The sequence below is a fragment of the Pseudophryne corroboree genome, chromosome 1, assembly GCF_028390025.1.
Source record: "Pseudophryne corroboree isolate aPseCor3 chromosome 1, aPseCor3.hap2, whole genome shotgun sequence".
NCBI lineage: Eukaryota > Metazoa > Chordata > Amphibia > Anura > Myobatrachidae > Pseudophryne > Pseudophryne corroboree.
In genome coordinates this window covers 55,677,142-55,695,887 of record NC_086444.1, presented here as the reverse complement: position 1 = coordinate 55,695,887, position 18,746 = coordinate 55,677,142, and the positions used below count along the sequence as shown (strand labels likewise).

At 52.6% G+C, this 18,746-nt stretch overlaps 1 long non-coding RNA gene across 2 annotated transcripts in view; it reads left to right on the top strand.

Moving 5' to 3' along the window:
* LOC135055619 (uncharacterized) overlaps nt 1–18,199 on the top strand; it is a 137,778-nt gene extending 119,579 nt beyond the window's left edge. The window contains exon 3 of one of the 2 annotated variants that reach the window (XR_010243786.1): nt 16,911–18,199. This is a non-coding gene — a long non-coding RNA (uncharacterized LOC135055619). The remainder of the gene's footprint in view (nt 1–16,910) is intronic. The other variant, XR_010243785.1, reaches the window with a different exon arrangement.
* The last annotated feature ends 547 nt before the right edge of the window (nt 18,200–18,746 follow it).

Below are 18,746 nucleotides of genomic sequence, written 5' to 3'. Positions count from 1 at the left end.
ACATCCCCGCCTCAGCAGCACATCTCCGCCTCACTGACAGCAGCACATCCCCGCCTCAGCAGCACATCCCCGCCTCACTGACAGCAGGACATTCCCGCCTCACTGATTGCAGCACATCCCCTGCCTTACTGACAGCAGCACATCCCCACCTCACTGACAGCAGCACATACTTGCCTCACTGACAGCAGCACATACCTGCTTCACTGACAGCAGCACATCACTGACGGCAGCACATCCTTGCCTCACTGACAGCAGCACACCCCTGCCTCGCTGACAACAGCACATCACCACCTCACTGACATCAGCACATCCCTGCCTCACTGACAGCAGCACAGCCCTGCCTCACTGACAGCAGCACATCCCCGCCTCACGGACAGCAGCACATCATCACCTCACTGACAGCAGCACATCCCCGCCTCACTGACAGCAGCACAGCCTCGCTTACTGATAGCGGCACATCCCTGCTTTACTGACAGCAGCCCATCCCTGCCTCACTGACAGTAGCACATCCCTGCTTCACTGACAGCAGCACATCCCTGCCTCACTGACAGCAGCACATCCCACCTTCACTGACAGCAGCACATCCCCGACTAACTGACAGCAGCACATACCTGCCTCACTGACAGCAGCACATCCCTTCCTCACTGACAGCAGCACATCACTGACAGCAGCACATCCTTGTCTCACTGACATCAGCACATCCCTGCCTCTCTGACAGCAGCACATCCCCACCTCACTGACAGCGGCGTAGCCCCGCCTCACTGACAGCAGCACATACCTGCTTCACTGACAGCAGCACATCACTGACGGCAGCACATCCCTGCCTCGCTGACAGCAGCACATCACTACCTCACTGACATCAGCACATCCCTGCCTCACTGACAGCAGCACAGCCCTGCCTCACTGACAGCAGCACATCCCTGCCTCGCTGACAGCAGCACATCACCATCTCACTGACAGCAGCACATCATCACCTCACTGACAGCAGCACATCCCTGCCTCACTGACAGCAGCACATCCCTACCTCACTGACATCAGCACATCCCCGCCTCACTGACAGCAGCACATCCCCGCCTCACTGACAGCAGCACATCCCCGCATCAGCAGCACATCCCCGCCTCACTGACAGCAGCCCATCCCCACCTCACTGACAGCAGCCATCCCCATCTCACTGACAGCAGCACATCCCTACCTCACTGACATCAGCACATCCCTACCTCACTGACAGCAGCACATCCCCGCCTCACTGACAGCAGCACATCCCCGCCTCAGCAGCACATCCCCGCCTCACTGACAGCAGCACATCCCCGCCTCAGCAGCACATCCCCGCCTCACTGACAGCAGCACATTCCCGCCTCACTGATTGCAGCACATCCCCTGCCTTACTGACAGCAGCACATCCCCACCTCACTGACAGCAGCACATACTTGCCTCACTGACAGCAGCACATACCTGCTTCACTGACAGCAGCACATCACTGACGGCAGCACATCCTTGCCTCACTGACAGCAGCACATCCCTGCCTCGCTGACAGCAGCACATCACCACCTCACTGACATCAGCACATCCCTGCCTCACTGACAGCAGCACAGCCCTGCCTCACTGACAGCAGCACATCCCCACCTCACTGACAGCAGCACATCATCACCTCACTGACAGCAGCACATCCCCGCCTCACTGACAGCAGCACAGCCTCACCTCACTGATAGCGGCACATCCCTGCCTCACTGACAGCTGCCCATCCCTGCCTCACTGACAGTAGCACATCCCTGCTTCACTGACAGCAGCACATCCCTGCCTCACTGACAGCAGCACATCCCACCTTCACTGACAGCAGCACATCCCGACTAACTGACAGCAGCACATACCTGCCTCACTGACAGCAGCACATCCCTTCCTCACTGACAGCAGCACATCACTGACAGCAGCACATCCTTGCCTCACTGACATCAGCACATCCCTGCCTCACTGACAGCAGCATGTCCCCACCTCACTGACAGCGGCGTAGCCCCGCCTCACTGACAGCAGCACAACCCTGCCTCACTGACAGCAGCACATCACCACCTCACTGACAGCAGCACATCACCACCTCACTGACAGCAGCACATCACCACCTCACTGACAGCAGCACAACCCTGCCTCACTGACAGCAGCACATCCCCATCTCACTGACAGCAGCACATCCCTGCCTCATTGACAGCAGCACATCCCTACCTCACTGACATCAGCACATCCCTACCTCACTGACAGCAGCACATCTCCGCCTCACTGACAGCAGCACATCCCCGCCTCAGCAGCACATCCCCGCCTCACTGACAGCAGCACATCCCCGCCTCAGCAGCATATCCCCACCTCACTGACAGCAGCACATTCCCGCCTCACTGATTGCAGCACATCCCCTGCCTTACTGACAGCAGCACATCCCCACCTCACTGACAGCAGCACTTACTTGCCTCACTGACAGCAGCACATACCTGCTTCACTGACAGCAGCACATCACTGACGGCAGCACATCCTTACCTCACTGACAGCAGCACATCCCTGCCTCGCTGACAGCAGCACATCACAACCTCACTGACATCAGCACATCTCTGCCTCACTGAGAGCAGCACAACCCTGCCTCACTGACAGCAGCACATCCCTGCCTCGCTGACAGCAGCACATCACCACCTCACTGACAGCAGCACATCATCACCTCACTGACAGCAGCACATCCCTGCCTCACTGACAGCAGCACATCCCTACCTCACTGACATCAGCACATCCCTACCTCACTGACAGCAGCACATCCCCGCATCAGCAGCACATCCCCGCCTCACTGACAGCAGCACATCCCCACCTCACTGACAGCAGCCATCCTCATCTCACTGACAGCAGCACATTCCCGCCTCACTGATAGCAGCACATCCCCACCTCAGTGAAAGCAGCACATCCCCGCCCATCACCACCTCACTGACAGCGGCACATGCCCACCTCACTGACAGCGGCACATCCCTGCCTCCCTGACAGCGGCACAGCCCCGCCTCACTGACAGCAGCACATCACTGCCTCACTGACAGTGGCACATCCCCGCCTCGCTGACAGCAGCACATCACCACCTCACTGACAGCGGCACATCACTGCTTCACTGACAGCGGCACATCGCTACCTCTCTGACAGCAGCACATCCCTGCCTCAATGACAGCGGCACAGCCCCGCCTCACTGACAGCAGCACAACCCGGCATTACTGATAGCAGCACATCTCCACCTCAGTGACAGCAGCACATCACTGCCTCACTGACAGCAGCACATCCCCGCCTCACTGATAGCAGCACATCTCCGCCTCACTGACAGCAGCACATCCCCGCCTCACTGATGGCGGCACATCACTGCCTCACTGACAGCGGCACATCCCCACCTCACTGACAGCAGCACATCCCAGCCTCACTGACAGCGGCACATCCCTGCTTCACTGACAGCAGCACATCCCTGCCTCACTGACGGCAGCACATACCTGCATTACTGATAGCAGCACATCCCAGCCTCTCTGACAGCAGCACATCACTGACAGCAGCACATCCTTGCCTCACTGACAGCAGCACATCCCTATCTCACTGACAGCAGCACATCACCACCTCACTGACAGCAGCACATCCCCGCCTCACTGACAGCAGCACATCCCTGTCTCACTGACAGCAGCACATCTCCACCTCAGTGACAGCAGCACATCCCCATCTCACTGACAGCAGCACATCCCCACCTCACTGACATCAGAACATCCCCGCCTCACTGACAGCAGCACATCACTGCCTCACTGACAGCAGCACATCCCTGCCCCACTGACAGCAGCAAATCCCCACCTCACTGACAGCAGCCCATCCCTGCCTCACTGACAGAAGCACATCCCCGCCTCACTGACAGCAGTGCATCCTTGTCTCACTGACAGTAGCACATCCCCGCCTCACTGACAACAGTGCATCCCTGCATCACTGACAGCACCACATCTGTGCCTCACTGATAGCAGCACATCTCCGCCTCACTGACAGCAGCACATCCCCACCTCACTGATGGCGGCACATCACTGCCTCACTGACAGCAGCACATCCCCGCCTCACTGACAGCAGCACATCTACGCTCACTGACAGCAGCACATCCCCGCATCACTGACGGCGGCACATCACTGCCTCACTGACAGTGTTACATCACTCTCTCACTGACAGCAACACATTACTGCCTCACTGACAGCAGCACATCCCTCCCTCACTGATAGTAGCACATCCCCGCCTCACTGACTTCGGCACATCCCCGCCTCACTGACAGCGGCACATCCCCGCCTCACTGACAGCAGCACAACCCTGCCTTACTGACAGCAGCACATCCCTACCTCACTGACAGCAGTACATCCCCGCCCTACTGATGGTGGCACATCCCCGCCTCACTGACAGCAGCACATCCCCGCCTCACTGACAGCAGCACAACCCGGCCTTACTGATAGCAGCACATCCCTGCCTCACTGACAGCAGTACATTCCCGCCCTACTGACGGCTGCACATCCCCACCTAACTGACAGCAGCACATCACCACCTCACTGACAGCGGCACATCACTGCCTCACTGACAGCGGCACATCGCTATCTCTCTGACAGCAGCACATCCCTGCCTCACTGACAGCGGCACAGCCCCGCCTCACTGACAGCAGCACAACCCGGCCTTACTGATAGCAGCACATTTCCAACTCAGTGACAGCAGCACATCCCCGCCTCACTGACAGCAGCACATCACTGCCTCACTGACAGCAGCACATCCCCGCCTCACTGACAGCAGCACATCTCCGCCTCACTTACAGCAGCACATCCCCACCTCACTGATGGTGGCACATCACTGCCTCACTGACAGCGGCACATGCCCACCTCACTGACAGCAGTACATCCCCGCCTCACTGACAGCGGCACATCCCTGCTTCACTGACAGCAGCACATCCCTGCCTCACTGACAGCAGCACATCTCCGCCTCACTGACAGCAGCACATCCCCGCCTCACTGATGGTGGCACATCACTGCCTCACTGACAGCAGCACATCCCTGCCTCACTGATAGTAGCACATCCCCGCCTCACTGACAGCGGCACATCCCCGCCTCACTGACAGCAGCACAACCCTGCCTTACTGACAGCAGCACATCCCTACCTCACTGACAGCAGTACATCCCAGCCCTACTGACGACGGCACATCCCCGCCTCACTGACAGCAGCACATCCCGCCTCACTGACAGCAGCACAACCAGGCCTTACTGATAGCAGCACATCCCTGCCTCACTGACAGCAGTACATTCCTGCCCTACTGACGGCTGCACATCCCCACCTCACTGACAGCAGCACATCACCACCTCACTGACAGCGGCACATCACTGCCTCACTGACAGCGGCACATCGCTACCTCTCTGACAGCAGCACATCCCTGCCTAACTGACAGCGGCACAGCCCCGCCTCACTGACAGCAGCACAACCCGGCCTTACTGATAGCAGCACATCTCCAACTCAGTGACAGCAGCACATCCCCGCCTCACTGACAGCAGCACATCACTGCCTCACTGACAGCAGCATATCCCCGCCTCACTGACAGCAGCACATCTCCGCCTCACTGACAGCAGCACATCCACACCTCACTTATGGTGGCACATCACTGCCTCACTGACAGCGGCACATGCCCACCTCACTGACAGCAGCACATCCCCGCCTCACTGACAGCGGCACATCCCTGCTTCACTGACAGCAGCACATCCCTGCCTCACTGACAGCAGCACATCTCCGCCTCACTGACAGCAGCACATCCCCGCCTCACTGATGGTGGCACATCACTGCCTCGCTGACAGCGGCTCATGCCCACCTCACTGACAGCAGCACATCCCCGCCTCACTGATAGCGGCACATCCCTGCTTCACTGACAGCAGCACATCCCTGCCTCACTGACAGCAGCACATATCTGCATTACTGACAGCAGCACATCCCAGCCTCTCTGACAGCAGCACATCACTGACAGCAGCACATCCTTGCCTCACTGACAGCAGCACATCCCTATCTCACTGACAGCAGCACATCACCACCTCACTGACAGCAGCACATCCCCGCCTCACTGACAGCAGCACATCCCCGCCTCACTGATTGCAGCACATCCCCACCTCAGTGACAGCAGCACATCCCCGTCTCACTGATAGCAGCACATCCCTGCCTCAATGACAGCAGAACATCCCCGCCTCACTGACAGCAGCACATCCCTGCCTCCCTGACAGAAGCACATCCCCGCCTCACTGACAGCAGCCCATCCCTGCCTCCCTGACAGAAGCACATCCCCGCCTCACTGACAGCAGCCCATCCCTGCCTCCCTGACAGAAGCACATCCCCGCCTCACTGACAGCAGTGCAGGGATGCATCACTGACAGCACCACATCTGTGCCTCTCTGATAGCAGCACATCTCCGCCTCACTGACAGCAGCACATCCCCGCCTCACTCATGGCAGCACATCACTGCCTCACTGACAGCGGCACATCCCCACCTCACTGACAGCGGCACACCACTGCCTCACTGACAGCAGCACATCCCCACCTCACTGACAGCAGCACATCCCCGCATCACTGATGGCGGCACATCACTGCCTCACTGACAGTGGTACATCCCCGCTTCACTGACAGAAGCACATCCCCGCCTCACTGACAGTTGCACATCCCTGCTTCACTGACAGCGGCACATCCCTGCCTCACTGACAGCAGCACATCCCCACCTCACTGACAGCAGCCCAATCCTGCCTCACTGACAACGGCACATCACTGCCTCACTGACAGCAGCACATCCCTGCCTCACTGACAGCAGCACATCCCCGCCTCACTGACAGCAGCACATCCCTGCCTCACTGACAGCAGCACATCCCCGCTTCACTGACAGCAGCACATCTCCACCTCACTGACAGCAGCACATCCTGCCTCACTGACGGCGGCACATCACTGCCTCACTGACAGCGGCACATCCCCGCCTCACTGACAGCGGCACATCCCCGCCTCACTGACAGCGGCACATCCCTGCTTCACTGACAGCAGCACATCCCTGCCTTACTGACAGCAGCACATCCCTGCCTTACTGACAGCAGCACATACCTGCCTTACTGACAGCAGCACATCCCAGCCTCACTGACAGCAGCACATCACTGACAGCAGCACATCCCCACCTCACTGACAGCAGCACATCCCCGCCTCACTGACAGCAGCACATCCCCACCTCACTGATTGCAGCACATCCCCGCCTCACTGTTTGCAGCAAATCCCCACCTCACTGACAGCAGCACATCCCTGCCTCATTGACAGCAGCACATCCCAGCCTCACTGACAGCATCACATCACCGCCTCACTGACAGCAGCACATCCCTGCCTCATTGACAGCAGCACATCCCTGCCTCACTGACAGCAGCACATCCCCGTCTCACTGACAGCAGCACATCCCCATCTCACTGACAGCAGCACATCCCCGCCTCACTGACAGCAGTAAATCCCCACCTCACTGACAGCAGCACATATCTGCATTACTGACAGCAGCACATCCCAGCCTCTCTGACAGCAGCACATCACTGACAGCAGCACATCCTTGCCTCACTGACAGCAGCACATCCCTATCTCACTGACAGCAGCACATCACCACCTCACTGACAGCAGCACATCCCCGCCTCACTGACAGCAGCACATCCCCGCCTCACTGATTGCAGCACATCCCCACCTCAGTGACAGCAGCACATCCCCGTCTCACTGATAGCAGCACATCCCTGCCTCAATGACAGCAGAACATCCCCGCCTCACTGACAGCAGCACATCCCTGCCTCCCTGACAGAAGCACATCCCCGCCTCACTGACAGCAGCCCATCCCTGCCTCCCTGACAGAAGCACATCCCCGCCTCACTGACAGCAGCCCATCCCTGCCTCCCTGACAGAAGCACATCCCCGCCTCACTGACAGCAGTGCAGGGATGCATCACTGACAGCACCACATCTGTGCCTCTCTGATAGCAGCACATCTCCGCCTCACTGACAGCAGCACATCCCCGCCTCACTCATGGCAGCACATCACTGCCTCACTGACAGCGGCACATCCCCACCTCACTGACAGTGGCACATCCCCACCTCACTGACAGCGGCACACCACTGCCTCACTGACAGCAGCACATCCCCACCTCACTGACAGCAGCACATCCCCGCATCACTGATAGCGGCACATCACTGCCTCACTGACAGTGGTACATCCCCGCTTCACTGACAGCAGCACATCCCCGCCTCACTGACAGTTGCACATCCCTGCTTCACTGACAGCGGCACATCCCTGCCTCACTGACAGCAGCACATCCCCACCTCACTGACAGCAGCACATCCCTGCCTCACTGACAGCAGCACATCCCCGCCTCACTGACAGCAGCACATCCCTGCCTCACTGACAGCAGCACATCCCCGCTTCACTGACAGCAGCACATCTCCACCTCACTGACAGCAGCACATCCTGCCTCACTGACAGCGGCACATCACTGCCTCACTGACAGCGGCACATCCCCGCCTCACTGACAGCGGCACATCCCCGCCTCACTGACAGCGGCACATCCCTGCTTCACTGACAGCAGCACATCCCTGCCTTACTGACAGCAGCACATACCTGCCTTACTGACAGCAGCACATCCCAGCCTCACTGACAGCAGCACATCACTGACAGCAGCACATCCCCACCTCACTGACAGCAGCACATCCCCGCCTCACTGACAGCAGCACATCCCCACCTCACTGATTGCAGCACATCCCCGCCTCACTGTTTGCAGCAAATCCCCACCTCACTGACAGCAGCACATCCCTGCCTCATTGACAGCAGCACATCCCAGCCTCACTGACAGCATCACATCACCGCCTCACTGACAGCAGCACATCCCTGCCTCATTGACAGCAGCACATCCCTGCCTCACTGACAGCAGCACATCCCGTCTCACTGACAGCAGCACATCCCCATCTCACTGACAGCAGCACATCCCCGCCTCACTGACAGCAGTAAATCCCCACCTCACTGACAGCAGCACATCCCTGCCTCATTGACAGCAGCACATCCTAGCCTCACTGACAGCATCACATCACCGCCTCACTGACAGCAGCACATCCCTGCCTCATTGGCAGCAGCACATCCCTGCCTCACTGACAGCAGCACATCTCCGTCTCACTGACAGCAGCACATATCTGCATTACTGACAGCAGCACATCCCAGCCTCTCTGACAGCAGCACATCACTGACAGCAGCACATCCTTGCCTCACTGACAGCAGCACATCCCTATCTCACTGACAGCAGCACATCACCACCTCACTGACAGCAGCACATCCCTGCCTCATTGACAGCAGCACATCCCTGCCTCACTGACAGCAGCACATCCCTGCCTCATTGACAGCAGCACATCCCAGCCTCACTGACAGCACCACTTCTGTGCCTCACTAACAGCAGCACATCCCCACCTCATTGACAGTAGCACATCCTCACCTCACTGACAGCAGCACATCCCTGCCTCACTGACAGCAGCACATCCATGCCTCACTGATAGCAGCACATCCCTGCCTCACTGATAGCAGCACATCCCTACCTCACTGACAGCAGCCCATCCCCGCCTCACTGACAGCAGCACATCCCTGCCTCACTGACAGCAACCCATCGCCGCCTCACTGACAGCAGCACATCCCTGCCTCACTGACAGCAGCTCATCCCCGTCTCACTGACAGCAGCAGATCCCCGCCTCACTGACATCGGCACATCCCCGCCGCACTAACATCGGCATATCCCCGCCTCACTGACATTGGCACATCCCCGCCTCACTGACATTGGCACATCCCCGCCTCACTGACAGCAACACATCCCCACCTCACTGACAGTAGCACATCCCCACCTCAATGTCATCGGCACATCCCCGCCTCACTGACAGCAGCACATCCCTGCCTCACTGACAGCGGCATATCTCCGCCTCACTGATAGACATACAAATATTTGACAGAAAAATCAAATAAAAATGTAAAAATTTCTATACAGCTTCAAGGATCTGACATCAGAACTATTATACATCAGTGCTGTAGTACTATTGTGTATCTGTTTTACCCTACATCATCTCTACATAGAATTACTTTGTCACAACAGATGCCATTTTCATTCTGTTATCAATGTTGCTATTCCAAGACTTTTGGGTCTGTTTTGTCTTCCCACGTCCATTCCTGTCAGTTATTTTAGTTAACTGATTTATGGTTATTTCAGTCAATTATTTCAGGAAATTAAATTATGGTAATTTCTGTCCGTTACAGTGCTGCAAGTATGGCTGTACGGGGCGGTACTGCGTACCGATAAAAAAAATGAAAGAAATTGACAGCCGTCCGTCCACTATACTTGCAGCCGCTGCTGTTTGTGTGTCAGGGGAGGAGAGTGCAGCGTGCACCTTTCCTGCCCCTCATTGCTCAGTCCGGCGGCGTGTAGGATCTCAAACAAGCCGCTGGTTCGTGAGCCAATCAGAGCTTTCGGACTGGCAGCAGTGGCTCCTGATTTGCTGCCAGACCGCAAGCTTTGATTGGCTCATGAACTGGCGCCTGGTTTGAGATACACGCTGCCGCCGGACTGAGCACTGAGGGGCAGGAGAGGTGCGCGCTTCGCTCTCCTCCCTTGACTCACACAGCAGCAGCAAGCAGCGGTGAGCAGCACTATGGGGGGCATGTGTGTACCTGGCCCTGTGGGGGGCATGTGTGTACCTGGCACTGTGGGGGATGTGTGTACCTGGCACTGTGGGGGCATGTGTGTATCTGGCACTATGGGGGCATATCTGACACTGGGGGCATATGTGAATCTGGCACTGTATGGGCATATTTGTATCTGCCATTGTGGGGGCATATGTGTATCTGGCACTGTGTGGGCATATCTGGCAGTTCGTGGGCATATTTGTATCTGGCACTGTGAGAGATTATCTGGCACTGTGGGGGCATATGTGAATCTGGCACTGTGTGTGCATATTTGTATCTGGCATTGTGGGGGCATATCTGGCACTGTGGGGGCATATGTGTATCTGGCACTTTGGGGGCATATTTGTATCTGGCACTGTGGGAGATTATCTGGCACTGTGGGAGCATATCTTGTACTGTGTGGGCATATGTGTATCTGGCACTATGGGGGCATATCTGGCTCTTCGGGGGCATATTTGTATCTGGCACTGTGGGAGATTATCTGGCACTGTGGGGGAATATCTGGTACTGTGGGGCATATGTGTATCTGGCATCCTGGGGGCATATGTGTATCTGGCACTGCACTACTGGGAGCCTGTGTGTGTCTGGCCCCCCATATGTGTATCATGCCCCATTTTCATTGGCCACGCCCTATGTGGCATGTGACTACACCCATTTTTGGCGACACAGTACCACTAATACATTTTTTCTACTTGCACCACTGGTCAGTTATCACTTCATTAAAGTTTTCAGCCAAATCCATCCAGTGGAAAACAAGGAACAGACCCCCTGTGTCAAAGTGCTGCCCAGCGTACACCAACAGGAGGTCTAACCAGGATCCCAATCCCCTAGTATGTCTTCTGGGATCCAGAAGATGTGGCTACGCTGTAAAGTTTTCTGCCAAATACATCCAGTGGCAGGCCCAGAAAAGGCTCACCCAGTCAATGTTCTGGCCAGCGCGTTCCACCTTGAGGTCCGACCGACCCCAACCCCCTATTATGTTTTCATGGATCCAATGTTACCACTCTGTGAAATTTTCTTCCAAATCCATCCAGTGGATGGACAAGAACAGGCTTCCTGGGCCAAAGTTCACTGCAGTGCATTCACTGTGAGGACTGATCAGGACCCTAACCCCCCTAAAACCTGGCTAGGATCCAACTGGACCACCTCACGCTTGTGTCATCTCAATTGGTGCAGGGGTGGATTTTCTTTTAGTTTAAACTCTGACAGTATTTTAATTTGGATAATGAAGGATATGTGTACCAAGTTTGGTCCAGATCCATCTACGATGTAGAAGCCTATGAAGAACAAACATTCATATATACATACAGTGACAGAAATCACATAGACCAGAGTAAAATCCAAGATACGTTTATTTTCAATCACAGGCAGTTTCACAAGCAGGCGCAGGATTCACAGCTCAGTTACAGCAAATCAGTACTCACAGAGTCTTCAAAAGGCATACACAAGTTCTCCTGTGGAACCTAAGGTCCGGGAACCCTAACATTAGCCACTTCAAGCCTATCACCAGGGCAGCTTGTCCACCATCAGGATCAATACTTCTTGTGTCTGAAACCCTTTTAGCACAAACAGGTGCTTACATTCAGCTGCTTCTCAACCCTGGCTAACAGCAACACCCGGCCTGGATCCTGTCCAGCCCCAGTCCTGCAGTTCTAAACCCATGTCAGATTTGTGCTGTCTGTGTTACAATACATATTTTAAATAATATTGGGGCAGATGTATTAAGCCCGGAGAAGTGATAAAGGAGTGATAAGTGCAAGGTGATAACGCACCAGCCAATCAGCTCCAATATGTAAATTAACTGTTAGAAGCTGATTGGCTCGTGCATTATCACTTTAAACTTATCACTGCTTTATCACTTCTCCAGGCCTAATACATCTGCCCCAGTGTCTTTTACAGGAGGGACTACAGGTCCCAGCAAGCCGCCTCTGCATGCTGGTACTTGGATAACTACAAATCTATGTCCAAGTAGCATCCCCGATTCGTGTTTGCAGTTAGACATCAAGGGCAAATGCAGTATTTGCAAAGGTGGTTTCAATGTATATATATACATTGCTCAAAAAAATAAAGGGAACACTAAAATAACACATCCTACATCTGAATGAATGAAATATTCTTATTAAATACTTTGTTCTTTACATAGTTGAATGTGCTGACAACAAAATCACACAAAAATTATCAATGGAATTCAAATTTATTAACCCATGGAGGTCTGGATTTGGAGTCACACTCAAAATTAAAGTGGAAAAACACACTACAGGCTGATCCAACTTTGATGTAATGTCCTTAAAACAAGTCAAAATGAGGCTCAGTAGTGTCTGTGGCCTCCTCGTGCCCGTATGACCTCCCTACAACGCCTGGGCATGCTCCTGATGAGATGGTGGATGGTCTCCTGAGGGATCTCCTCCCAGACCTGGACTAAAGCATCCGCCAACTCCTGGACAATCTGTGGTGCAACGTGGGTTGGTGGATGGAGCGAGACATGATGTCCCAGATGTGCTCAATTTGATTCAGGTCTGGGGAACGGGCGGGCCAGTCCATAGCATCAATGCCTTCGTCTTGCAGGAACTGCTGACACACTCCAGCCACATGAGGTCTAGCATTGTCTTGCATTAGGAGGAACCCAGGGCCAACCGCACCAGCATATGGTCTCACAAGGGGTCTGAGGATCTCATCTCGGTAATGGCAGTCAGGTTACCTCTGGCGAGCACATAGAGGGCTGTGTGGCCCCCCAAAGAAATGCCACACCACACCATTACCCACTGCCAAACCGGTCATGCTGGAGGATGTTGCAGGCAGCAGAACATTCTCCTTGGTGTCTCCAGACTCTGTCACATCTGTCACATGTGCTCAGTGAGAACCTGCTTTCATCTGTGAAGAGCACAGGGCGCCAGAGGCGAATTTGCCAATCTTTGTGTTCTCTGGCAAATGCCAAACGTCCTGCACGGTGTTGGGCTGTGAGCACAACCCCCACCTGTGGACGTCGGGCCCTCATACCACCCTCATGGAGTCTGTTTCTGATCGTTTGAGTAGACACATGCACATTTAAGGCTTGCTGGAGGTCATTTTGCAGGGCTCTGGCAGTGCTCCTCCTGTTCCTCCTTGCACAAAGGCGGTGGTAGCGGTCCTGCTGCTGGGTTGTTGCCCTCCTACGCCCTCCTCCATGCCTCCTGATGTACTGGCCTGTCTCCTGGTAGCGCCTCCATGCCCTGGACACTACGCTGTTAGACACAGCAAACCTTCTTGCCATAGCTCGCATTGATGTGCCATCCTGGATGAGCTGCACTACCTGAGCCACTTGTGTGGATGGTAGACTCTGTGTCATGCTACCACTAGAGTGAAAGCACCGCCAGCTTTCAAAAGTGACCAAAACATCAGCCAGAAAGCATAGGAGCCGAGAAGTGGTCTGTGGTCACCACCTGCAGGACAACTCCTTTATTGGGGGTGTCTTGCTAATTGCCTATAATTTCCACCTGTTGTCTATTCCATTTGCACAACAGCATGTGAAATTGATTGTCAATCAGCGTTGCTTCCTAAGTGGACAGTTTGATTTCACAGAAGTGTGATTGACTTGGAGTTACATTGTGTTGTTTAAGTGTTCCCTTTATTTTTTTGAGCAGTGTATATACCGACCCCGGGATATCGGCAGCATAATGCCGGCAGAGGGCAAGCACAACAAAGCCCCTTGTGCTGCGCTCGCCACAGGTTCTATTCCCATTCTATGGGTGTGGTGGAGACCCACGAGTGGGAATAGTCCCTGTCAGTCGGCATGCCGACTGTTGGGCTGGTAAGTGGACGGGATCCCGGCGTCGGCATGGTGACCACTATATATATATATATATATAGTGTGTGTGTGTATATATATATATATAAAAAAATAATAATATATATATATATATATATATACACAGTCCATAGCAGCCGGCACTCCCATCAATATAGTCACCTTCGCCCCGTGCCTGTATACAAATCAGCATGCAGATCCAAAACAAACGGCACTGGAGGCTTGCATATGACAAACACAATGTATTGATAGGTAAACGTTTCGGAGCTCATGCCCCGTCCTCAGTACCAAATACAGTATCAGTGTAACATGACAAAACAAACATTTAAATACCTGCACCAGTCCGCGCCGTCCTCGCTGCCGCACACCGGGTCCTTGCTTCCGGCCATCACCTTCCACTTCCCCCTTCTACTCAGACGACACTGTTACCATAGAGACGCACAGCGTGTGTGTCACAGGTTCCACGGTCCGGAAATACAGGGGGTTGGATCTATGGTCATAGGAAGAAAGCCTCCCCCGTGGCCACTAGCGGCAAACTGTAAAAATAACATAACAACCAACATATATATATGAAGGGAGGATTAATCACCCCGTATATAGGTGCTATATACGGGGTGATTAATCCTCCCTTCATATATATATATATGGTTATTTGTCTCTACAGGGCACTTACATATGTACATTTTTAAGCATGCTTATTTTTCACTATTAATGTTGGTTGTTATGTTATTTTTACAGTTTGCCTCTAGTGCCATTTGTTTTGGATCTGTATATATATATATATATATATATATATATACACATTTTACTTTTAGAATGTAAGCTCACACGAGCAGGGCCTTCTCCCCTCATGTGCCTTTCCTTCTCTTACTTACACATCTTTTACTCAATATTCCCTTTGCTAGCACCTACCTCCAAGTATTGGTGGTCATTCCGAGTTTTCGCTAGCTGCATTCGTTCGCTGTGCAGCGATGATGCAAAAAAAGGCACTTCTGCGCATGCGTTTGTGGCGCAATGCGCACGCACCGTGTACTAATACAACGAACGATGTAGTTTCACACAGGGTCTAGCGAAGCTTTTCAGTCGCACTGCTGGCCGCAGAGTGATTGACATGAAGAGGGCGTTTCTGGGTGTCAACTGACCGTTTTCAGGGAGTGTTCGTAAAAACGCAGGAGTGCCAGGAAAAACGCAGGCGTGGCTGGGCGAACGCAGGGCGTGTTTGTGACGTCAAAACAGGAACTGAACAGTCTGCAGTCATCGCAAGTGCTGAGTAGGTTTTGAGCTACTCTTAAACTGCACAAAAAAACGTTGCCGTCGCTCTGCGATCCTTTCGTTCGCACTTCTGCTAAGCTAAAATGCACTCCCAGTGGGCGGCGGCATAGCGTTTGCACGGCTGCTAAAAACTGCTAGCGAGCGAACAGCTCGGAATGACCCCCATTGTCTCAAACTGTAAGTGCTTTTTTCTTGTTTTGCTCTTTTGTTTATGTACTCAGTAATGGGCGCTGAGTAAAAGATAATAGTAATAATAATAATAATAATAATAATAATAGTGCAACAAAATGTGCTGCGCTATATAAGAAACTGTTAATAATAAATATGCATATATAGATAAACATATAGCATGTATGTAACTTATATATAGTATGTGTGTATACTACAATGATATATACTGTATAAATTGTGAAATTAAACCCAACTCCCTGTCGGCCTAAAGCCACAATTCACAAGTGTATGAAGGGGCTGAGTAAGAATCATACCTACAAATCAGGGCATTACGCTCCACTTGCAGTCATTCAGGGGAGGAGTGTTCTAGGTACTCCCTGTTGCATGCGCCACTGTACATAGTAAAGAGATTCAGTTGTTGTTGTTCCGACACCCCCAGAATAAGGAAGAACATTGAACATTGAATGATTCTTGATCTTGGATTTTCATGGCCCACAGTCTTTAGAGTTTACGAAGAATGGTGAATAAGAAAAGTAACGTCCAGTGAGCTGCAGTTTTGTGAAATGTTAGAGTGGGGTGTGAAGGGCCCCCCGAGGGAATGCAATGGTAGTAGCTCATCATTTTGATGTGTCACTAAAGGGATGTGGCCAGCAATAGGAGCATGGCCAGTTACCAGAGAAGCAAGGCCAATCAATATAGAGCACGTGGCCACCACTGGTGGGCTACAGTGTAGTCTGTACGATTAAGCTGTATTAATTTAAATCAGTTAAATATTTTGTACTTATTCTTAATTCTAAAAAAATACAAAATATATACTGTAATTATTATAATTATAGTAATATATACATTTTTTCTTCATTTGCTTACCTTGAATATAATCTCTTTTCATTTTTCTCTTTCTTTGTTTTCTTTCTTCTGTATTCTTTCACAGTGCAGTTGTGAAAGCGGAATAGAGGTGGGCGACGTTAAGTTGATGGGAGGAGAAATGTACTAGAAGGTTCAACCAGTAGCGGATTTACCACTAGGCAACAAAGGCAACTGCTTAGGGCCTGTCAGGTCCCAGGGGGCCCGCTCAGTGCCGGATTAACAATGGGGCGGATGGAGCTGCAGCTCCAGGTCCTCCGTGCAAATAATGCCAAAGTATCTGCTGCAGATTGTCCCCCTGTCAGGCACCGAAACGTGACTAGCATCAGTCTAGAAGAATCGCATAAGGGGTAGTGCCACCTGCCAGCAGTGTCAGCCAGTTCAACCACTGCCCCCCCATCTTGCTGCCTTCCTCTGGGCCCAGTAGCAGCACGGTGTGGCTGGGAGTGAGGACCAGTGTGGCAGCAGGGAAGGTAGTGAGGCAGATAGGATGTCTGGAAGCAAGGAAAGAGTGTGGCTTTTATGGTGCCGCCTGGCATCAGGCATGGTGACTGGCCACCTTTAAAGAGATTACATTTCAACACTGTTATTTCTGGAATACACTATGTAGCCCTTCTCTAACTCTTGATACCTGCTTCAAGGAAAAACCCCAGTGATGGAAGACACCAACAAAGAGATAGACTTTGAGGGCTCAGGTAACACCAGAACTACTTTTTTTCAACAAAACTGTTAACAGAGCCGACCCTAGCTATAGGCAGACAAGGGAATTGCCTAGGGCATCTGCTTTCACCTAGTGGCTAGCTCAGTAATCATTGATGGTAGTGGGGCACCCGATGTTCTGTGCCCGCCGGTGGCTCTGCTCTTATCTGAGCAGAGCCGCCAGCGGTAGCGCCTGAGAGTGTACCTGCGGCTACTCAGTCACCCACTATCTCCCTGTCTCCCTATCCCCAACTATCTCGGAGGGGGGGAGGGCACCAAACAGAATCTTGCCTAGGGCATCAAATTGGCTAGGGCCGGCTCTGACTGTTAACATGTGTCCTTCACCTTTTCTAGGCAATGCCAGTGACCTTATTCCATACTTGAGCCAATACTTTTACAGGACCACAGCAATATCAGTGCAAAACACTCTAACCAAAGCATTCGGATCTCAGTCGAAATCCAGGAACTACTGATTAGTCGAGTGCAGCTCTTCCAGCCATACGGAACTGATTGACTGTGTAGCTCACACTACATGAGACTGTTACACCATGTTAGTTTCTCAATAGCATTGTAAGTTCTTACTTGTCCTGTTCTTACTATTTTCCGTTTCTACTGTATTTCATGGTGTAACACCAATAAAATAACTTTCATACATAATTTTGTATCTGGACATCTGTACCTTGTCTTTCTGGCATCCTTGGAAACATATGATGTTATTAATGAAAATAAAACAGCCATATTGGTGGGAGTATAATCAAAACCTTCTTTTGGAACGTGTCCACCCATTGACCCGTTAATTAATATGACTTTGTAATCATGAGTTGGGCCAACATTACTGTAAGCAGCATTCATCATATATTGTAATCTTAGTAAAACAATGGATTTAGTCAAGGATGCTGTAATTAAAACTCTTGCTTTATTATGTTTAAAACAGATTAAACTTCTGAAGTCACACTACATATCATAATCCGGTTTCCTGTACCTTAATGAAATCCAACACAATATTATAATTTACACATGTTTAAGAAGACATGTATATCTATTTGTAACCACTGATTGTAAACAGATAACATGCGTCTGATTCTGAGTCATTTATCATGAGAATGCAACTCCAGATACAATTCCGGTTGCTCACTGAAATCAGAATGCAAACAAAATATTAATTCAACCAGTAGCGACTCCAGAGGAGGGCCTGCAGGTCAGT